At 40.4% G+C, this 23,970-nt stretch overlaps 1 long non-coding RNA gene across 3 annotated transcripts; it reads left to right on the top strand.

The window, feature by feature from the left end:
- The first annotated feature begins 3,612 nt into the window (after window positions 1–3,612).
- Window positions 3,613–23,636, top strand: LOC105934550. 3 transcript variants are annotated; one of them, XR_002428892.2, is made up of 3 exons: window positions 3,613–3,714; window positions 14,322–14,416; window positions 22,755–23,636. It is a non-coding gene; the product is annotated as an uncharacterized LOC105934550 (long non-coding RNA). The 3 variants fall into 3 exon arrangements; XR_002428891.2 differs by lacking the exon at window positions 3,613–3,714 and adding an exon at window positions 6,865–6,959; XR_001166717.3 differs by lacking the exon at window positions 3,613–3,714 and adding an exon at window positions 9,501–9,716.
- Window positions 23,637–23,970: the final 334 nt, after the last annotated feature.

Below are 23,970 nucleotides of genomic sequence, written 5' to 3'. Positions count from 1 at the left end.
GTTTCAAGAATTTTATTATTTTTGTGCCATGGGCAAGCTCCTTTTTCTGCACCCCACACTTTTTTTCCTGTTTGTGTTTTTTTTTACTTTGTCTCAAATAACCTGAATTTTACAGAATTTGTGATCAGTGTAGAAACTGTCTCATTTAGGTCGTATGAATGTTCAATCTTTTGAATTTTGAAGTAAATATGAGCAAATGTTGTTAAGGCACGTTAAAAAAAGAGGGAAATAGTTCAGGTTTTAGCAGTAATTAATTAAACACACCAGGCAGCACAGTCTAAAGTAAAAAAAATCCTACTGTGTAAATTGTAATAGCTGAGTGTGCAGTGCATTCTCCATGGACTGGACATAAAGTTAAACAATAGAAAGCTTATGCAGATTGCAGCTGATGACTTTTTCTTGTTTCTTTAGCCCTTGATAGAGCAGCGTCCCGTATCAACATCTTGCAATGATGACATGAATAGTTGCCAACACCAGGAAGCCAAAGGCCTTGACTCACTGACAGGAGTTGGCTCCTCATCTATTAGCGCCAAACCTTTCACATCCACTCTCCGTCCTTATTATCCAGGAAATGTCTTTAAAGTGAAACTGAGTAGTTTTTGTTTTTTTATCATTGAAATGGACGCAATATTCCAAGGTTTTATGAAAAAAAGACATTTGGTTGTAAGGCAAGGCAAGGCAAGGCAAATTTATTTATATAGCACAATTCAGTACAGGGACAATGCAAAGTGCTTTACATGATTAAAATATAGCAAATTAAAACAGAATAAAAGCAAGTAGGAATAAAATGTAGATAGAAATTAGAACAAAGAAGTGGTGATACAGTTAACAAGAACAGTTGAAGGCAATCCTAAACAAATGTGTTTTTAATCTTGATTTAAAGGAACTCAGGCTTTCCACAACTTTACAATTTTCTGGAAGTTTGTTCCAGATAAGCAGGGCATAGGAACTAAATGCTGCTTCTCCTTGTTTAGTTCTGGTTCTAGGTATGCAGAGTAGGCTGGAGCCAGAAGACCTTAGTGGTCTGGAGGGTTGATACACTGATAACAAGTCTGTGATGTATTTAGGTGCTAAGCCATTTAGGGATTGTAGGTAAAGCTGAAATATTTGAATTATAGCAGGTGTAAGTAAGGAACAGAACACCTTTTAAATATGCATCACAGAAACCGCTTTGTACATTTAATTATGTCTGAGCTATTTTAGTGCTTTAAACTTAACATTTACCCATTATTTTCTTTTGGTGTGATGTAAATTTTACTGCTAGTGGCCTGTTGATTTCTCTTCTTTACAGGTCGTGCAATTGTTTTTGCTTTTGTTTCTGTATTGAGCTGTAAAGTGCTTTAAATAGCTTGAGTATGAATGGTACCTTACAGACTAACTAGCCTGTTCCTACTTTGATGGAGCAAAGAGAGGATTCAGTTTACTTGGGAGGGGAGGGGTGGCAGATCTCTTTTCATCCAGAGAGAAGACGTGGTGGAGGAGCTCAGACACATGACAAGACTGTTAAAGTTATTAGAAGAGATAAGGCTTTATGTTGATGCAAGCGACGGACCTGGCAGCTTTCTTTGCAACCATCTGTTGGGTCCGCAGAGCCAGGATGAGTGACTCAGGTAAACTAAAAACGGAAAGTAAAAAATAAAAAAATTTGCCGTTGATTAAAGCAATCAAAATGACTACAGCTGTTTAACATATAGCGACCAGCTCTGCACATCCCACATGTAACATGCTGGTTATGAGGATCTAATGGGAAGTTTATTCTGCGTTATGCAACAGCTGCTGCTACAGGAAGTCGTTCCAGCAAACTGCAGTTAGCTTTCACATTGACTCGTGCAAAATGAGAATGAAATGCTCAATGCAACTCTCTTTTTATTTCCGCTGTTTTAATTCTTCTTTTCACTGTAACAATTTAATGTCCATTACAGGCTGACATTGTCAGACTTCTCTGGATTCAAATGAAAAAGGGCTGCTGCAACTACCCTAATGATTCCTCTCTGTGTCTTTATTTTAATTTTTTTTTCTATAAGAAGGCTATTAATAGTTAAAGTAGAAGGCCCAGTTAACAATCTTTGTGCACTTTCACGTTTCCAATATATGTTGTACAGCTGTCATAAAGACTCACCACTCATTATGTCTGCAAAGTCCTAAATATTTCTTTCTATCCAGATACAAAAATATATATAACTGACCATCAGAGACTGATAAAATAAAGACTAAGTTTTAGTTACTATGAAAACTTGAAAGTTAGATGATGATGAGTATCTATGAAAGTTATTTATAAAGGTATTCTATTATTTTATTGAAGACAGCCAGCATTTTGTCTTCTTTATCCGATAGTCAATGAAATAGAATAGAATGGTCCTTTATTAATCCCACGATGGGGAAATTAATTTGTTCTGGAGGCAACAGTAAAACAAAAAGCACCCATTGGAACATGGAAAATATTAAAAATATTAAAAAACCTAAAGCAATAAAATACCTGTGGAAATAGAATAATAAATAGAGATGTGAAATCCAATAAATGTCAAAATTTACAGAGATGTACAGGAATACATAAGTTTAAACAAGACTTATAAATGAATAGATGATTAATGGAACGAGATTATTATCTTTAGATATAATATGTAAAGAAATAACCAGAATGGACATGTGATAAATTTACATTCAGTGAAAGGGTATTGCACAAACTCAATTGTTGACAGTATATGACACAACTCTGGTGCAGTGGCCTGAAAGCCACATGTTATTTATTTATGATTATTGAAGAGTCTGATAGCAAGGGGGATCAACAATAACCACATAAACCAAACGGCTATTAATTAAGGAACATTTTAAATAGATCAGCTTATTTTAGTGTCATAGTTTAATTTAGTTTGGTTTGCCTTTATATGTTTTTTCGCTTGTCAAACTTTATCTAAGGTTAGTTGTACCATCAGCTGACTCTGTGACGGTCTCCAGTTAGCGCGCACATCTGCTTCGGGAAATCACATAGAAAAATAAACAGCTGTAGCACTTTTTTTCTACAGCGGTGATTTTCATTCGCTTCCCTGCATCTGAAAAAAAAAATCTGTCAAAGACAAATATTGAAAACATGGAAAATACATATACGTGTGTGTGTTGTAGCCTATATATAACTCAATGTCAACAGTGGGCCTGCATTAAAAGTGATGGAAATATAATCAATGGCTTCATCACCGACGTCACTGTCTTGTTCTGAAATGCATTTCGTAAAACTGTGGCTTATTTTAGTGACTTTTAATACTTTTGTTCACTTTGGAGAAAATAAAGTTTTCAAAAACATTTCATCTATTTATTTATTTACTATTTAGGTGAAAGCTGAACCCCACCAGAAGCCTCTTTTCTCTGTTTGTCAGCTCAGGGAGCCGCTGACAGCCCCACACTGGCCCTGTGTGTGTCTGTCTGCCTCTGAATACAAGGTGGCGAACTCTCCCACGGCGGGGAGTGCGCGCCTTTTCGGAATTAGCCACGCGGCACGCCTCGCGCATTGAGCTTGAACTTGACCGGAGGAATGCGGCTCGTGGGAACGTCTGCACGAGGGTGCCCTCCTCCATTCAGGGCGCGCGGGCCGGTGTCAGCCACGATTAGCATAAAACCCAGCCCGCCTCAAATTAAGGCACGAGGACTTGGGCTCGCGGTCCCCTTTCACACCAGGCAGAGGAGGAATTAACAGGTCTCTGTGTGCGCGAGCCTGCTGCGGTAAGAGCGTTATTATTCACAACTTTTACAAAGCCCACACACACGCGCGGCTCATGATTAAGCCTGTGAATTGTGCTGGTTTTATATTTTTTTTAAAACATGATAGACTAGACTATTAAAACATGCTAGACTAGACTATTTTAGCATTATTCCTGTTTCTTGTGGGTTTTCTTTTTCTCTTTTCTTTTCTTTTTTTAACTTGTTTAAAAGTTTAGTTCTGATAAAAGTAGGTGATCAGATAAATTAATTTGGTTGTTAAAATTTGTCACTGGTAGTATTTACCCACAATTTGATAGACATACAAATCAAGCATTGTATGTCTAACAGTTACTTTATATTTATTTTGAGTGGGCTTATTTTCAAATCACACTTCATGTTTTGGGTCTAAATTTCTCAGTTTATTTTACTCCAATAAACTAGTCAATGATACCTGCCCAAGCAAAAAGGTCATTAAAACTCGCGAATAAAATTAATTAGAACAGAACACTTCATTTTTCTGCTCTGTGATCTGTATCTATTGTCTTTTTCTTTATTACTTTACCTCTACATTTTTCCTCTACTTGTGAAATTTGTCTGAGGCTGCATCTTGGCCTGTTTTTTTTTTTATATTTTGTGTGTAATGTGCAAAGATAACGTGCATCAAAGCACCAATGTAATGTGATGTAGAACATTAGAGCATAAAAAGGTGACAGACTATTGCATTTTCTCAGAGTTTTTATTTTTTATTTTTACTGCATTCAGTTCAAATAACAAAAATCTAACCCATTTAGAATCAGAATCATCTTTATTTGCCATGATTTTGTGCACAATCAAGGAATTTGACTTTGATTAGCAGTGCTCACCACATTGGTATATACAGTATATTCTTGTAAAACAAAAACAAGAAAAAGGGAGTTGGTGAGTTGTGAAAGTGCAATATACTTATTTTGTTTCCCTGCAGTCTGGCTGACTAATCAGGCTGCAAGGTGTTCATCGTGTTCATCAGAGAGGCAGCCTTAGAAAGGAAATTGTCTCTGTAGCAGTGGTGAGGTGGGAAATAACCATGCAGGCATTTTTAGATGATACTAAAGCTTCCTGATGTTAAAGCTCATTTATGCAGCCACACCTCACAAGATGAAACAAGTGTGTCCTCAGCTTTATTCTGTATGAAAGAATACATCGCAGTCATCTTTAAAAGTAGTTTCCCAATCACAGTCATATGTGCATAATTTAAACATTTCAACATGCAAACCAACCATTGAAAGTGCCAAATACCTGTCATCAGAAACATCAAGTATTTAAGTGTTCTTTCAGTCTTTAAAGGAGCACTTTAAGCTTTTATTTTCAGACATCTGTTGAATGCAGTGTTAAGTAAAATAACTGCTCACAGTCCAGCCTAAAAGTCTACAATTCCATAAAGATGCAATTCTGCACTTGGTTTGCACTGGGTTATTATTATATTAGCAGTATGAGTAGTAGCAAAAAACTATTTGCAGGCACCGTGGCACCAATACACCTTTATTAATTAATTGTATTCAAAATTCAGTTTTCAAAACAAATTTGCATTGTTGTTTTATGAAGAAAGGATATAATAAGGCATGCAGGATAACTGAGAAACTGAAGATAAAGTGAAATAAAATAATTTAAAAAGTTGTTGAATATTAGAAAAGAGAGAAGAATTTGGACTTTCAGGCCAATATTATGGAAATGAATTAATCTAAACTTCATTTAAGCCAGAATGATTTAAAAATAACAGGGGAGACCGCAGACTCTGTGATTAGCTGCCATCCACACAGAGATTCAAGTAAACTATGAATAACACAAATTGTGTAAACATTAATTTCAGTAGGTGCAATAAAGACTTAAAAAAATACAAGAACAGCACAAACAATGCTAATGTTAATAATGACTATGGTGATGATAATACTACGGTCATTTTTATATTTAATGTTAGATTCAACAGGTGCTAAATAAAATAGACGGTGCTAAAATATAGTATTCTTTTTTTATTGAATTAAAACCATAAAGCTGTCCATTAGTAATCGCTGCCTTTGTAGACTGACATTATTTCCCAGCAGTTGTTATTTATTTATTTTCAGCCCATTCTCCCAGACTCAGATGTTGTATTCCAGTGAGGACACAGTTTGTGCATAAATATATTATCTGTCAGACGCAGCCATGGTTACTGACTGCCTCTGGGAAGTTTGGTGCTTTCGTCTTTGGGGGACTCTTCTCTTTTGGACAAGAGATCTCCGTCCAACTAGCCTTCTCCCCACCAAGGGGTGGCGCTGTTTCACCTCCTGGAGTTTGCGGCGCTTCAGCCAATGTATGGCGCTCTTCTTTAGTGAAGGCATCGCGCTTTTTGAAATAAACTCGCAGTTCTCATTTGAATCTTGTTTGAACAAACCTCTTCAGTGGCTGAAATTGCTCATGATGGTGTATCAGACACATTCTGTTATAGTGCCCAAAACAGATAATAATGGGTTCTTATTTTCTGTAGCCTACACGTTTTTCTTTTCCGTGGCTTGTTTCAAAAATATCATGCAGTACTTTTTCTTTCTTTATTCTTTCTTTTTTTTTAACTGTATTATATCAAACGATATTTTCGTCCCTTTCCCTTAACAATGTGAATTTGGTCATCATTTTTGCAGTTTGCAGCCTCCCACTCACCGTTTTGGTTCATTTTGATTTTATTGCTGGCAGCAGAGAATAAAGCCTATGATACAAAATTAGAGGCTGGACGGTGTTGACGCTAATTGTGTCATTTTTTCTTTCCATCGCATTAAATAAAAGTAAACTCGTTCAGCTGAGCAAGCTTGAAATGCTGGAGTCGCTAAATTGCCAGATAAATACGGATTGTGAGAAATTAATTCTGGTAACACGCAGCTGTGTTTTAAACAACTCATAAAGCAGATTGTTTATTTATTTTTATTTTTTTTTCATGCTTCCTTGGTGACTGACTTTGTTTGATATCACCTTGTTCACCTGATCATTTCAGATTCTCCTCCGTCCATCGCTTTATTGCAACATAGAACCCACAAAATCTGTATTTTAGCCTGCTCTGGATACCCCTTTGCGTGCTTAAAAATAATCAAGGCCCTGTATTTCAAATTTGATAGGCCATGAGTCGTCTGTATTCCCTCCTCCTTCCCCCATACTCATCATCATCTTCATCATCATCACCCTCTCCGGCTCCTTCCCATCCCTTCCTCTCTCTGTTTCTCTGCTGTCTGCGGCCGCAGCTCCTCTCTGGCCCGCTCCATCCGGTAAGAAATTATATATTATATTATATTCTCCTTTCTGTGATAATAATAATTTTCGTGGTCAGATATCTGTCAAAGAAATTGGTATAAGGAGAAATTGAGTTGCACTTTTGCTTCTTTAAAACGAACAGAGATCTGTGTCACATGAATTAACAGGGGAAATGAGACGTGAACTCAGGGGAAAACAGTAAAAACGTCTTAGTTAATGAGCAGCCTTTCATATTTTGAAATAATGAAAAAAATCCGAGGTAGTTTGGCATTTCTTCTCAAGTGTTTGCAGTTTTTTTTTTTGTTTTTTTTTTTTTTTGTTTTTTTAGAATCACAAATGAACTTTAAGATTGTTGTTGGGGATATTTCAAAATGTGCTATAGTGTGCCTTGATCCGTGCATGTAATTTTTATTTCTTATCACCTGCCAGTTACTTTTAAACACACTCCGGAATGTATAATAAGGGGCCTTCACTACCGTGTGCTGATGTGGTGTTAGACAAGGGAAGAGGAGGAGGAGGAGGAGGAGGTGGGTGAGGAGGCCCCAGGCAGCGCTGCAGTGCAGAGTTCAGCAGGGAGATATTGTTGTGAGCCTGGGAAAGTGTAGCGGGGCTGACGCCAGACTCTGTAGAGTGGAGATGAGGGGGGGACCTGGAGGATCCCAGACCGGATTGTCATGTTAATTTCTCCTCGGTGCGTTGTTGAACTTGATGTTGACTTCTTTCTTTTCTTTCTCTCTCTCGCTCTTTTTCCCCTTTCTTAAAGGAGGGGGGTTGGAGGAGGGGGGTCCCCCCCCCCCCGCCCCCCCGTCACCTATTTGTGGGAAAATTCATCTCTCACACACACGCACACGCATTCTCTGCTTTTATCTTTCTCTTGCCCTTACATACCTTATTTTTAAATATTTTAAAGCGGGTTACATGTTTTTTAAAACTTTAAGGTTACTTTATGAACTCCATCATTTATTTTTGTATTAAATGAAGCCCTACTGTAATTCTAAAATAAGATACAATTTCTGAGACTTGCTTGATAACTCCCCCCATAAAAATATTTCTTATGTTACTTTAACTCACAGACATACGTAATTTTGCAGCACGACGGCACGTCCAGCAATAATGCCTATTGCTTAAACTGGCGCTTGATGAAAACAAATCGTCTTTTCTATTGGTTTATTAGCTGATTTTTTTCCCACCATGCTGGAGTTTTAAAGGAGATGCCTGCAATGATGCAAGTGCATGTCGCGCTTTGGCCGCGCACGTTCAATGGTGATGGTGCGTGTTACAAAAATGTAATTATTTCAAGAAAAATAAGTGCAAGATTAGGTTTTTTTTCCCACCTGTTCTGCGCATGTGTGGTACAGGTATGGTCTGCAGCGTGACAGCAGCAGATGCCACAGCTGATTGCATGCGTACAGTAAAGTTTGGCACATGTGCTGTAGCCTCCAGGATAACAGCCGGATTGCAGCTGTAATCAGACACATATCGTCTATATCACGAAATGTATCCCTGCTCTTTTGGTGCTTCGAACATGCTCACATTTTATTTAGCGTTTTATGCAGAGACTCAAAGTCCATAACTGCAATCGTTGCTCGACGTCTTCTCCTCTTCAGATGCTGTAGTCACTCCATAAAGCCTATATATATCATAAAACGAGAAGGCTGCACGAAGCACTGAATGCTACAAGAATTCGGGCAGAAATAATTTCACATAGTAACAAAACCTTTGTTTCTCAGACAAGAAAGGGAACAGTGAGATTATGATGGATTAAGATTAAGTGCGCGCGGTTTGGCGTTACAGGATCGTTGCATTTTGGGTAATGCATGTGCTTCCTACATATAAACTGGTATTAAAACAAGGTAACAACAAACATCATAAACCAGGTCAAATGGCAACACTAGGCCAACTATTTGAATTTATGTCACCGGTATTTCTAAAAGGTTTAGACTGTGATTACATATTAAGCCTATCTGAGGAAAATACCATATGATACATTACCTCTCTATCTTCTGTTAACTATCAATAATGTTTTGGGTTTTTTTATATATATATGGTTTAATGCAGACAACTGTGAAAGCTTTTCCTGTCAGTTCTAATTTACTCAGAATATCCCAAAGACCACTGTTCATTGTTATATTTCAAAACGGCTGCAGTTTAGCCCGTATTGATGCAGATGTAAAGTTTATGGCCCAGTATTCTCTCTGAACTTCATTTAATAATTCAACTTTCCAAAAAGGCATGATATGTAATTACAGAGTCAGATTTGCTTCATCTCCATCCGCACCAGGGCTAATTTGCGGCTGGTAATAATCCACGCGGCCGTCTCTGCGTTTAGAGCCCCAATAATGAGGATAATTGGGAGAATCGGCTCCCTGATTGACAGACACCTGCATTCATTTTCAAATTGGCTTTGATAATCTGTCCTTCCCGCTCTCTCTCTCTCTCTCTCTCTCTCTCTCTCTCTCTCTCTCTCTCTCTCTCTCTCTCTCTCTCTCTCTCTCTCTCTCTCTCTCCATCTCCATCTCCATCCGAGGCGGAGTTTGTCCCCTCCGCTCACCGTGTGCGCTCCCAGTCAGTAGCAGGCTGCGCGTGAGAGGGGCAGGACGCTGCTACTTTCTAAGTCCCCTCTGATATATGTAGAGGACACTTTTGTTGCATAATTGATCTGCGAGCTCGTCGGATGTTACGCACGCAGCCGTAGAAGTGACTTAGATAAGATTTGGAAAAGGACGAGATGGGATCCCGCGGTATGACTGAATGGAGTTGTGAATGAGCAAGTGAGTAACGTAGCAGCTTTATACCGACAAGTGGAGCTGATGTGGAAACTGGTGATTTTTCTTTCTTTTTTTTTCTTTGCGGTGGGTAGGTTCGTGTTTCTGCCGTGCGTAACCGGCGTGTGAGCATGGATTGTGCTTCTGTGTCTTGTGAAGATGGGAAGATTGTGGCGTTTATGATTTAACAATTTAGGTCAGACTGGATCCTGAAACAACAGTAAAGATTGTTTTTTTTTTTTTTTTTTTTTGGTGTTGTGAGGGGGGGGGGGGGGGGGGATTGTGACTGCAAAACATTGAATGGGCTGACATGAGTTGCACCATGCTTAGAAGGGTTTCTCCTCTTGATGCAACATGACCTGCAGGTCTGAGGAGCCGATTTGTGGTCAGAAGACTTTTAAAGCATATTCTTGATTGCAGAGTTGATCTGCAAGTGCGTGTGTTCATCTCAACCTAGACGTCTGTAACTTTGTTCCACAAAAACAGTAGCCTGTGAATATACATGATTATGATTATCCTTCTATACGTGTGAGAGAATATGTGTGTGTGTGAGAGAGAGAGAGATAGAGCGAAAGAGAGAGAGAGTGGGCTCTCGGTGCAGAAGGACCACAGGAAGGCTCTCCCCCTCTATCCATGCTCTGTATAGCCTCTATTCCCTCTGCGGGGCGGCCCCTTTAAGAGACAGCGGGTCAGGTTGTGTCTTTGGTTATCTAGCTGTATGAGTTTTAATTTCATAAAGCTAGAGAACCGAAAGTATTAACTGACGCCGTGCACTTCGGAGCTGACGGTCCATCTCGGCTCGGCACGAAGGAGGAGGAGGAGGAGGAGGATGCCGGGGCGGGCAGCGGCGAGGAGGAAGCGGCAGGGACGGATGCTGCGCGCCGCCGCCGCTGGAGGAGCAGGAGCAGCAGGAGGGAGGACTGATGGAAGGAGCTGGTGGGAAACTATATACCACCATGATTCTGTACATCCTCTTTACGGAAGGCGCTTAAAGGAGAGCCACCTGCGTGCGTGCGTGCTTGCGTGCGTGTGCGTATGTGAGGGCGTGAATGAGGCTACTGGACTCGTTGATACCTCGGCCTGTTCATGTTTAACAAACGTGTCCAAGTTTAGGACAAACGGGGGACCTGCATGTTGGAAACGAGCCTAAAACCCACCCGGGCGGGCTGTTTGTCTAGTTCTCATAACTATGTGGGTGTTATACCGGTAATATCTTGAGGGTGCGACAGAAATAGTTATTGGGTCCATGTGATTGGTCCATCCGGGGCTCACGTGACAGTGTTGGCAGCAGCAGAATATGACAGGCGCTCTTTATGACGTGTCACGTGTGTTATTGTGGCTGCATGTTGTTTCTGTGAGCGCGTGTAGATTTGATTGAAGCAAGCGTGAATGCATCATGCGGAGCGACAGACCTCTCTAACACTTTCACTGTATTCATCCTTTGAAACACTCAGTGGTCCCCAAACAATTCACCAACATTTACTGGACTGTCTGCGGCATGTGGATTGCCCACAGTAGGCATTGACCCAACACAACCCCGGGTAAAATGTGGGACTCCTATAGGTCTAACAAACAGTTGCAATGGCACCCCATCCAGGAATTTGCGCCTTAGAGTAATATTTTTCGGCTTTTTGGAAGTGACGCCAACATATCTTGATCCATTAAGACCTCTTGTCTTATTATTTTGCTGATATGAGTTGTATTTATAGTCTTAGCATATGTCCCCCACTTGGACTGTGTGCCTGTATTTTTACTATTTTTGGGTCAGTTAAACCACAGTTTTGCACTCGCAAATGTATAATTTTCACCAAAACCTCACAGTAGTAGGTTTGTACACTGGCTGCTCGGAAGAGGAAAAAGAAAATAAATAAACAAAAAAAAAGGGATTTCTCTCCATTTAGTTTTAGTATCCTTGCTGTTCCTGAAATCCAAATCGTCCAAACAGGAAAAATAGTAAATATCTAGAAACTGTATCTCAAGCAGGGGTAGTTTTCTTCTGCTGCTCATGATTTGACTTGCCCTTTTTTTCTGTGTACACTGTGTGTATGGCGCCTCCCTTTGAATGGGCGCATCACTGTCGCCGTCAGCATGCAAATTCACCGCAGTCACAAAAATCTGGGCAGCACGCAGACGTACACAGAAACCCCACAAAAGGTTGTAGTGGGCAGGGAAATTTGACAAAATTCACATGACTCAGACTTTGCAATTGAGCGGCGTGTAGAGCGAACTGTCAGGTATGAATTAGGGCTCAGTGAACTCATCTCTGTGCATCCAAGCCCACTGAGTACTCACCCAGCCAGAGCAAAACAAACATGGGGCCTACAGACACATTGGCTAGGTGGTACTACCTCAGCAAATACCAGATTTCTAACTACCGTCTGTACTTGACAGACATGTTGAGAATATGACACAGTGGATGTTGGAATGTTTCAGTTTGCTGTGTTATGGCCTAAAAAACTAAATACACCAACAAAAGATCAGCATTCGTTGTCCCTGCATGATTGGATGAAGGTTACGTTGGAGTAATGTGGATGAAGTTGGAAAACATAACTAATAGGGGGCTAGAGGTCCAAATCGCAAGACTGATAGCTTTTGTACAGCCAAGATACTTTCCAAAATCCAATATGGCTGCCTCACATATAAAATTAGTAAAACGCTGTTTATCTGCGTTTCTAATAACACTCACTAAAGTCTTTCATCCACACATAGAACTGTGCAACCTCCTTTTACAGACAGGTGCCACGGTGTTTAAAAACGACGATTGTATGAGTTTGTATTGCTAATAGCAGCATATCTGAGCACATTTGTGAGCAAATATTCCCACAGTTAAGTCCCAACTTCAGCTTTAACTAGAACCATTGTTGTTCTCACTGCAAGTTCTTGAAAGGTTCTTCGCTACTCTTCTCTTGAGGTACGGTTCTGCTGACCCAAAAATCAACATAGTCGAAAAAGTCATCATCTCGATTTTTGGTGGCAATTAGCTCTACATCACAGATGATTTATTTTTACTAGCCACTAAAGGAAACCCCAACACCAGTAGCTGTAATTGCACCACAGTTTGAGAAGCATGGGTTTACCTGGTGCGGCTGGTTTTAACTTAAAGTTAAAGGTATGATGCAGCAGATGCTGGATGAAGCTCAGCAGAACATAGGGGGAATTGAGCTCAACTAACATTACTGTTGATCTGGACTTCCGTTATTGTTTCTATTTTATTTTTTGCCAAAAATAAATCCAGATCAAGAGCAACAGAGCTGTCTTTAGGAAGATTAGGGTCCCGGGACCGGAGAGAGCTTTGGTGCCTGATCAATTCTTTTAAGCATCCCGTTTTAAATGAATATGAATGTTAGATGAAGATCCACTGCTGGAGATTTTTTCCTTGTGCACATAAAAATACATTTTCTAAAAGAATCCTTGTGTTTTTGTAGGTGTGATATTATATGTAGACATATCTTCATCTGTGCAACAACAAAAAACTAGAGACATGCTTTATATTGTAGTAACTATGTCAGGTCTATGTGACGATATGTCTCAGGTACTGAAACACACCAAATGCAAACAAGAAGTCCAGGAGCTTGTGCTCAAATCTTTCTTTTGTTAAATCCAACATGCTTTGGGTTGAGAATTAGGTCAAAGGTGGAGCTGCAGCATCATTATTGTGATGTAGTTTTTAATTGGATTTCCAACATTAAAAAAAACCAATAAATTAAAGCATCTAAAAAGATCGGAAATGACATAAATGTGTGTACCAAACATCCATTTATTCCAAAAAAAAAATTTAAAATACATATTTTGGAGCTCTTAAACCATAATATCCTTGCTACAGTTTGTCCCAGCATACATCGGCCCCTGCAAGAAAATGAAGGCTTTGCTCACCTGTTTTTTAACAAGCTTTCACTCAGACTTACGCACGGTAGATATGTTCAAATTTGTTTCACTATGAGTGAATGAGTTTTTGCATTCTCCTGCTCCACAACAGCTAAATAGGACATTGGCTGCAGAGTTTGATCTATTCTTAGGGCAGAATTGGCTAGCCTCAGTCATAACTGAATACCCCTGAAGTCCCAGCATGCTCCATTTAGACCATGACTGACGATATTTGATGTGCACTGTTGAACAATCGTGCTCAGATCGGGGTTGTTGTTGTGTATGCATATATGGTTTTGATGTCAGGCAAAGAGTAAAAATACATCGGTGAAAGGTTAGGCTATTCTGAGATTATGTAACTTCTATTTTATATTAAACTTAAGATCAAAGAGGTGGGGTTTTTTTTCTTCAAATCTTTTTATTCATACACTGTCACATTTTATCAAACAGCCTGGATAAAAATATTCTTCATCCCACCATCTTCTCCTGATATCATAACTTTCTTTTTTCTTACATTTTTAGATTCATCAAGCAACATTTATTTTATACGTGATAGTACATTGCCTATTTAGGCTCACAAAATTAGTAAAAATGATGAGAAGTGCACACAAAGAAAACCCACTCAACAGACTGTCATTGTGACAAGGTCAACACAACATTTGTTCATTCCTTTGTGCAAACGATCCAGTTGATATTCCTCGTTAAATACAGCGCTTTAACGATGCCTGTTTCATTTTGCATTTGCAGGAAAATGTTGTCAGCGCTGGGCCAAAACGTTGCATTAGCCTGCGTTGAAGAAAGACTGCCAGTAAACAGGATGAGGAGCGACTGTCAGCCCGCAGGTAAATATTCAAACTGGCAAGACTCATGATGTGAAGTGCAGACTTGCGAGAGCTTGTAAGTTTGCTGCAAAAGGACACATCTAGCAAGTGTTGGAAGCTTGCAGATAATTTTGTTTATGGCATTGTTAGCTAGCTACAGCGCTTTGCAGGTGGTTTATTGTTAGCCGTGTGGGGTTTAGTTGGGTGAGGATGAAAAAGATAAACAGAGCAAGAATCAGGTAAACCAAAGTCTCCAGGTCAATTGGCCTTTTTGCAAATCCATACTATAAATATTCATTTAGACCATTCCTATTTTTTTTCTTACTTCCTTTTCCCATTTTGTGCTCACAATCAAACCATTTTCTATGTACTTAAACTTTTCAATAGCCATTAATTTGTCTTTGTTGTTAGGTATTTTCATGACGCATCCAGCTAAATAGTCACATTTCTCAGGCAATTGAATTAATTGTATGTTATATCCTTTAAAAAAAGATTGCACCTTGTTTCCATCTATTTTGGCTTTAATTGCTGTTTGGACCGGTTGATAGCAATGAAACATGAAAAATTGTGACTGCTGATCAAGCTAAATTAAATTGAAGCAACCTCCTCCTACTGCTTATTATTTATTGGAGTGACAGAACAAGATTTTTCAAAGAGCTGACAATGGGTAAAATATAAAGAAAAGTACTTTTAATCGCTAGTTGTCAACTAGAAAATATGGCTTACTTCCCAGGATGGCTTGGTCTATCTGTGAACATGTTTTGGGTTCTACTATGCATATTATGATGTGTCCGGTCAAATGGTAGGGTGTCCCTCTGTACTGGGCATTACGTAAGCACTGTTAAAAAAAACAAAAACAAAAAAAAAAACCTTAATGGTCCAACACAGTATGTAGCAAATGATGCCAAAGTTAGAATCTGATTTGCAGCTTCAAATCTGGTGCTAAAGTGCTTTTTGGGTGTTGCATAGGGAACATGAATGCATTTGACCATCGCCTGTTCAATATCTAAATATCTACACTAAGAAACTTGAGGATTAATGAAATATTTATTCCATTTATGAAAACGTAAAAAAAACATGGGTGACTCTCGCCATGGGTGCCATTTAACCATGATCTATAACAAGTTGTCCAAGCTGGTATGAGAAATCTTCCTGGCAGGGATCAATTCTGTTTAAAGTCAATTACAAACTGACCAAACCTGTGTAAAGGTGCAACATGGAGGAGGAACAGAATGACCTAAAAGAAACATTTCTGCTGTAGAGGCACCAATAAATTGGCCAGAGATCAGAGTCGGTCAATTTTTCCTTGATCTGCTGTGATTGGTTCAAATGCTACAAAAATCAGATTAGTATTTCTCCCATTCATTACACGCATCAAAACCCCCACTATTTTTCCAGAGAAATGTTTGTGATGTATGATTTGATGCACAAATGGGGATGATCTTGTTATTCTGGTAGACTCAAAACCATTACCTCTGTTTATTTATTTTTAAACTGTAACACATTTTCTCTTTTATATCTTATAAACCTTTAAGAAAACCTTTGAAATCAGCAATTTAGACTCAGTATTGGCCAAGAAACTTTTGATCTGTGCGTTTCTGCTGTCGTAACCCTCACAAAAGAGGAGCAATTTAAGTTATTGGCAATTAAATTTAGAAATACATTTGGTGCTATTTCTTGCAAAAGTCATAAATGTTAAATTGATACCCTTCAGGTAACACCCCAGAAAATGCAAACAGTGTGTGAAAGCAACAGACTACATCCTGCAGCCTCCATGTTGAATTCCATCGTTGCTCTCTTCTTGTGAAACGTTTGCATTTTTTTTTCCACCTCATGCATCACGCCCCTCACCTCCTTCACTCTCAGACACACACACACAGCTTTCTGTTTCCTTCTCTTGCATTCAGCTGTTTTATCCCTTTAACCACCGTGATCCTATTTGTCAGGTAGAGTGTGCCGTAGGTGCAGGAGAGGTGGCCGTGTAATCTTTGCTGCAGTTCTTTATCCCGTTAGGAGCGCAGAGGCTCGCCCAGGGTTTGGACCTGCTCATGTGGAAAGAGTGTTTGGGTGGCTCTGTCCTTTTCTAGACTAATGCCTTGACAAGCCACCTCCCCTTATCTAAAGTCATGTGATTAGCATGGGCACAATTTGCACAAGCGCATTCAAATTTGAACCGTCTGCAAAATATTTTGAATCTGAAATTACACATTATGTTAACCGTCTTTGCTGTTCGGGGTTTAGCGGTGCATGAACAAATAAAAACATATTTATTTATTTATTTTTTGCTATATCTCAACATGTCTCAGGTCTGTCAGAATTTTCCCATAACTAGCCGGACAATTAGGAGTTAGACGATAACCACGTATTGTCACCAAGGTCACATCTTCATGGCTGCACAACCTTGGAGCGTCAATAGAAAAACCCAGTTATTCAAATTTGCCGTGGAGCTCTTTAAGTCGCCGAGATTTTCCCAAGCTTTATATTAGCATATGCAAGGAGGAGCCTGTCCTGCTGTTTTCCAAAGTGGATGTAAATTATAACCACAGCATTATACAGGCTGATAGGAGATAAATCTCTGCATTAATGCAATGCAGCTTGTTGCAATCGTGCGGGTAGGGGGAGAGGAGTGTGTGTGTGTGTGTGTGTGTGTGTAAAGGAGGGGTACTGTACAAAAGCATGTGGCAGATGGAATACAGACTCACAAAGCTCTTGCTAACAGCCATGCTAAACTATCCTTTCATCAACAGTAAGGTTTGCAGATTTTCTGCCTAATTCTGAAGAAGAAAAAAAAAAACATTTGGAGTTGGAACCAGAACACGAATTAGGTGCAGATTTCAAGTACAGCTGCGTCATTGGTGAGACAGTTTAGAAAGTGGCCACTCGGCTTTTTAAAACCAATATTAACACAGGGGAGATTAGTAAATCGAAATTTACACTTGTGCGGTCCAAAAAGGCTGAGGGAGCTCCAGGCCTCACGAGCCGAGTGGAGATCTCTTTGGAATCGCTATGCAAACCAGGGCTTGAATAATGAGATGTATTTATGAAGGGCTGGGAAGGGGGTCCTGCTTTTGAAACAGCATGCTGGAGTCTGAATGGAATAGAAAGAGGAGGAGGAAGGTGAGGGGGGGGTTTTTTTGGACAAGAGAGAAAGGGGGTGCATGGACAGAGGAGGGGAGGGGGGGGGGCACGGGGGGCCCCCAAGCAGTCTAGGCCTCAGCCAGGCAGCTGTGAAAAGGGGTCTCGTCTTTTTCCCACGCCCAGCAAGACGCGAAACACTGCCGCGGCTCGCTGGGGTCAAGTCCCGTCGCTAATATATACACACATATACATAGGCACATGCACACGCATAGAAAGCAGAGACGATGCAGCATTAAAGTTGTGCAAATTAACAAGCTGTCTGGGAGGTGACACGGGGTGGGGTGGGGTGGGAGGGGGTGTATGCTGTTCCCTCCAAAACGCATCGCACTCCAATCAGGGGTCAGTGGGCTTCAGGGGACAACAGCTAGGTCATAACTTCAACTTGAACTTAAAATTCAGATGAAGAGTAAGGACAGTATATAGAACCTGATGTCTTTTAAGTACTGCTTTGCTTTTGTCCAGTTTTAAATAATTTTGACAATTGTCTCCTAAAAATAAGACACATAAATTAATAACAGAACCGAGTAGAATAGGCAGCATTAAAATACATTCTTGAACATAATGAAGTTTTGCATTATTTACATTATTTCTGCAAGATTTGATGCCTCCATGCCTCGTGTTTCATTAGTGATCAATCTGGTGTCACCATGAATACAATTTCACAGTCGTATTTGCGTGACCTCAATAAAAATTAGATTCACTTAAGCTATTTATGTTTTCTGGAGATGTAAACCATAATTCTAAAATCTAGAGCACACCTAAAGACTTCTGGATTTCAATGATGGGGGACTTTGTTTTTCGTTAAAAACAATGCCCCACAATTGTATCGTTATCAGATTTAACCGCTTTTATGTCTGTAATATGAGTCGACACACATTTAAGCACAAAAGAGAGATCTATTTCTCTTTTTCTGCTTTGGTCCCACCCCGTACCTCCCTTCTCTCCTTCTCTAGATGAGGCATGGCACACCAAACAAAATGGTGCAGCGTTCACTTCCCTTCTAGCTCACTTCCATCGCTGCATCACAGATTCACCGAGCGGTGTCACACTAATTCAGTTCCCCCTGCCTCCAGGAGCCCTTTGCTTTAATTCTAGTCTGTAGAAAAGAGGAAGAAAAAAAAGTGGGGGGGGGGAATGCACCCTCTATCTTCATGAATAGATGAGCAGGCATCCTATCGTCACACTCCACGCTACCCCTTCTCTTCCTTCCTGACTCTCTCTCGGTCTCTAACTCATCTTGCTCTCCTCATTATCATGTTCCCTCCTATTCAGATGAGCTTCAAAATAGAGAGGGAGAGCCTTTCTAATTAGCTCTGTAAAGATGCTTTGTTGTGGTCAGTGCGGCCGCCAGTGTGTGCATTGAAAGGAAGATGTGTGACAGCTAGTGTTGGCATTGAGACGGTGTGTATAGGGGCCCTTAATGAGGTTTGTTAGCTGAGTGCGTCTCCCACTGTTTGAATGCATCCACGGCCGCCTTTGAAGGAACAGAGATGAAGAGAGCGAAGGAGTCTTTCAGCGCGTCGTGGCAGGTTGCGGGACGCAGATGATGCATTATGCTCAGCGTGGTTTCCATTCGAACGGCAAACGAGAGAGGAGGATTGTGCTTTGCGTGCAGGTTGTTCAGGATAACTGTGGGAAATGCACGCCACAAATATAGACAGAGATATTTACGGAGCGTAAACCGCGAGAAAAAACGCGTATATGAGAGACAGCAGGTTGGAAATCTCTAACGTCTAAACAAACTAAGCCCTGCAAGTGTGTTTTTTAAAAATATGATTGGGGAAATGATAAATCAAATGGTGATTTATTTATTTTTTTACAATAAAAGGGTAAAGTGAGGTTGCGTCGCAGGAACAGCGGCGGTTTTAGACGGCTGAAAGCAGATGAAGGGTGGAGGAGAGAGGAGGGGGAAAAAAATAGGTTAGGAAATGAGGGATTTTGTAGCGCCACAGAGCCAACCTGCTGGGCCTGCCTGCTGCCTCAGAGATTGTAAACTGTCACTCAGGATGCAGACACAGAAGCAAGACAGAAATCATTTGCCCACATTACCCTCCAATACAGCCTCCGCCGTTAACATGTCCCCTTCTTTCCTATCTCCCCCACCATCTGCAGCTGGTATTTTGCGGTGCCTCTGCCCGTGCACATGCATGTATATGAACTCGCCGCCCCTCCAAGAGATTTTTCTCCTCTCTTGATAAAATGAGTCAGCTTGCAGCATGCGCTCCCCCTCATTGTTCGACGGTTCGTTGCCTCTCCGTAGGAGGCAGGCAGAGAGTGTTTGGGCTCTTTTTCCCCCTGTTTTACCAGTTTACCAGTGTAATCCTTTACACTGGCACAATGAGCTTTCACTCCAGCCAGAGGATTCTATTAGGCTCCCAGAGAGACACGGGATCTCCATAAACATTTCTGAGCTTCTCCTGCAGCCCCCCCTCCTCATCACCTACACAGCCTCATGGCATCAAACGATGCTTTGAACAACCTCCTTCATTTGGAGTGTGGGGATTTACCTGTAGTGTAAAAGTTTATGTACTTACCAACAGCTTAATTTGTCAGTTTCACTCCCAAAACAGTGCGTCTATAACGAGCAGAAGCAACAAGCACATGCTCTGCCGGGTCCAGGCGTGCATGGTTCATCAAGGTTTTAAAGTTACAGTGTCCAATGCGCTGACATTTTCCTGTGCTTTAAAGTTCTTTTAATTAGATACCAGAATAAGTTCGGTAGTGACGTGAGTTTTCTTTCTTTCTGGTCACTGTTACAAAGTTTACCTTGTTTACAACTTAGCTAGATACTAGCATGTCTGTTAACAGCTGACTACAGAATGGCTACCTGAGCAGATAGCCTGACTAATTAACCAGCTAATATGAGCTCGTTACACTTTTGTCAGTAGAAAGATAAAAACTGACAATATTCAGTAAAATAAGCTTGCTAATAAAAAAAAAAATTACCAATTTGGCAGTTGTTTCTTCTTTATTGTTTTGTTACGTATTTCAACCAAAAAATGACGTTAAAATTACTATTGTGATATTTATTTTTTTAGCCGCAGTAGAAATAGTTGTTGCTTAAAAATAATTAGATCATATCAAACTTTTTTTTGTAAATACTTAGACAAAAATTTTTTCTGTATATCCACCTTTCCCAGTTTCGGGCGGGACTTTTCTGAACTGGTCTGGTAGCCAAAGTCCTTGTCTTTCCTATTAACTTTATGCCATCTGCCAATCCCAACTCGGATGCAGGAGTGAATGGTGAGATTCGATGGTGTGAAATGCTGAGTCATGATAATTATGGAATGACTGTGTTGCAGCGTTCACAGAAAAGATTTGGCAAAAAAAGCTTTTTATGCTGGGACATATAAACAACACAATAAAATAAGAACAATACTATTGACCGTACAACTATGGCATGCAACGAGTATGTGTGTGTGTATGTATGTATGTATGTATGTATGTATGTATGTATGTATGTATGTATGTATGTATGTATGTATATATATATATATATCTATTATATATATATATATATATATATATATATATATATATATATATATATATATATATATATATATATATATATATATATATATTCTTTGTACCTGTTGTATTTACATATGTGTGGGTGTGGATGCATGTGGGTATGTACATGTATTTGCTCCCAGTGACAAAAAAAATGTATATTGTTTGTTCAAAAAATAAAAAAAGAGGTTAGGTGATGCATGAGCAGTAAAAATTATAACGCACTAGAAGATAATTTCTTGTACAGCTTTCTTAATAAGGTGCAACAGACAGGTCCAGGTATTTAATCCTATTAAAGGATGGCCAGGGAAGCTAGTTAATAATTGAAAATGTATTATTCCAAAACATACTCTTTTTTTTTTTCAACATTCAATATTGATGTTGTGCTTCAAAGGTCATCATAACTGTTTAGGAAATAACTTGATTTATGATGCATCCTACATAATTCATGTAAGTTGGAAGAATCTGTGCCCTTGCAATTATACAAACTGCGTTTTTTTTGTTTTTTTTTGTAAGTCTTTGTCCCTTGATGTTGTTTTATTACAGTAACCGTGCTGAATATTGCTAGGAGGTTATTTTTATTTCAACTTTACGCTTTCTGATGCATGGGAGACGTATTTCTGTTTCTCAAGTCCAAAGCCACGGATCACGGTGCTCGTCTCTCCTCTGTTCCCCCTGTACCCAAACATATCACTCTTGCGCCTGCACCCCCCCCTCTCCCTGGGCCCTCTCTTGGCTCCCATCTTAATAATGCCGCTCTTTTCTTTCACACCGCGTGGAGGGCTGCCCTGAACCAACATTGTCCCTTGCACTGTCTCTGGTGGAGGGGAGGGGGCTTTTATATGTGAAGGAATGGCGAGTTAACACCCATGCCTGAACCCCCTCAATGGGAGCATTGTGTCTGAATCTTCCTCAAGCTCGCCCGATCTCGCCCCCACGTCACCTTCCTCCCCAGCAGGGTGAGACAGGGGCGACTCGGCCTGCTTTGCTATTATATTATTATGCTCTTTTGATGTTTTTTTTTTTTTTTTTTTTTAAGAGCCACGTAAACAGCACATTGAAATTCCCTAAAAACATTCTCATTTCTGACCCCTGGCCGTTTAACCCACTAGTTTCTGTATCTTATTATTTTTCAAGCGACCCAGACTGAGCTGAACATGCTTTGTAGCTGGTTCGAAAGAAATTTGAGGGCTGGTGGGTGTACGGTTGCAAAAAAAAAAGGAGGCCCCTGCAATTCTTTTTTTTTTTTTTTTTTCTCAGAGAAAAAGAACAAAGAAACACACAAAGGACCTTATCGTATTAGCATGATAACAGCATTCAGAATACTTTCAGATTATTTCAAGAGGAATCGCAACAAAGAACTGTGAAGATGAAATTATTAACATTATTTTCCAACAGAAGAGGTTATAATGTGATGATTCCAACCTGGAAGATTTAGATTTATATGAAGCCTGTTACATGGGAACTGAGACGGCTGCTTTGCTTTGCACGCAGCAGTCGGAGCATTTTTATTTGTTTTCTTTTTTTTTTCTTGTGCAGCAGTGAAGCCTTGGGGCGGGTTACAAAAGAGCAAGTTGGCGTTTTCTTCCCACATATTTTTAATCAAAGTGTTAGTGTTTACATTTGCATTTGCATTGAGCAGAGGGATGCTGAGTGCTAAAGGTGAGATTTTGAAAAACACTCTGCTTTGCCTTTTTTTTTTTTGCAGATGGAAACAAGGGTGGGTGGCTGGAAGGCTGGATAAAGGCTGGTGGATGACTGAACCCGCCGACCTGGTGCAGCTCATCATCATTGCCGGGGGGCCTCTCGTCTTCTTCCTCGTCTCCCGTGGCTCGTACCTCCATCCAGGGGTCTAGCAGAGCCCAGCGAAGCCCAGCCGGGGAGCTAGTGAGTGGGCTGGAGAGGATGGAGAAGGTCCCCGAAGGCAAGAATCACCTCTGGAGCTATCAGCGTGCAAGAGAAATCGATATAAAACACAGAATCTTCACAGCTTTGAGTGGGGTTTCCTGTGTTTTTAAGTGCGTGGCCTGGAGGCCCTGCAGACCTGCTGAGGACATCCCCTGCACGTCTCTCTCAGCTGCAGCCCCAGCTCCTTCTCTGGACCTCAGCCCTGATCTCCACTGGCTGTGTGTGGTTCTGCTGAAGGGTGTTTCTCCCCCAAATGATACCCACCGTTTTGAAAGACTGCTGTGAGGCATGTTCCTTTCTCTCTTTTTTTTCCCCCCATCACGAGATTGACATATCCCACCACCTTCTGCCTCTGGCAACCAGCTTGGAAGTTCTGCCTTTGACTCACTCACCATCTTCGGCTCATCCACTGCTTATTCCCCAACCAGTTTTCACATTTGACAAACAGACACTGCGATCTTTATTTTCCACCTCCACTCCTGGCTTGCAGTTTGAATGATGAGCTCCAGACAGATGTCTTTCAAAAGTAGACACACTGGAAAATGAAGCATGAACCTTTTTTTTTTTTTCCCCATCATGCCTATTATTCGATTTCAGACTGTTCATATTATTAACTGACTGGCAAGCAAAGAGGACTGAAGATCAGAGGGCACAGAGACCCTTCAGTGGAGACAGTAAAATGGCAAGTATCTCTCTGCAGCACTCTGATATTCATAAACTGCCTAAAATAGTCTCTGTGTCGGTCGGTGTGTGGTGCCTTGCACGAGTTTCCACATCCCTTGAACCTTTAATAATTTTGCTACATTACCATCACAAGGTTCTGTGTGTTTTATTAGGATTTCATGTGACAGATCAGCTCTAAGTAGTGCACAGTTGTGAGATAAAAGGATGATGATGCATAATTTTAAAAGTTTGGGTAGATGACATCACTTGCAGCTTTAATTACATCGCGTAGTTAAAGCTATAAGTGTTTTTTTTGGGGGGGGGGGGGGGGGGGCTCTAACAGCTTTGACTAT

Source organism: Fundulus heteroclitus, chromosome 6, assembly GCF_011125445.2.
Source record: "Fundulus heteroclitus isolate FHET01 chromosome 6, MU-UCD_Fhet_4.1, whole genome shotgun sequence".
Classification (NCBI taxonomy): domain Eukaryota; kingdom Metazoa; phylum Chordata; class Actinopteri; order Cyprinodontiformes; family Fundulidae; genus Fundulus; species Fundulus heteroclitus.
Note: the sequence above shows the minus strand (reverse complement) of the source record. Positions and strands in the feature narration are given on the sequence as shown.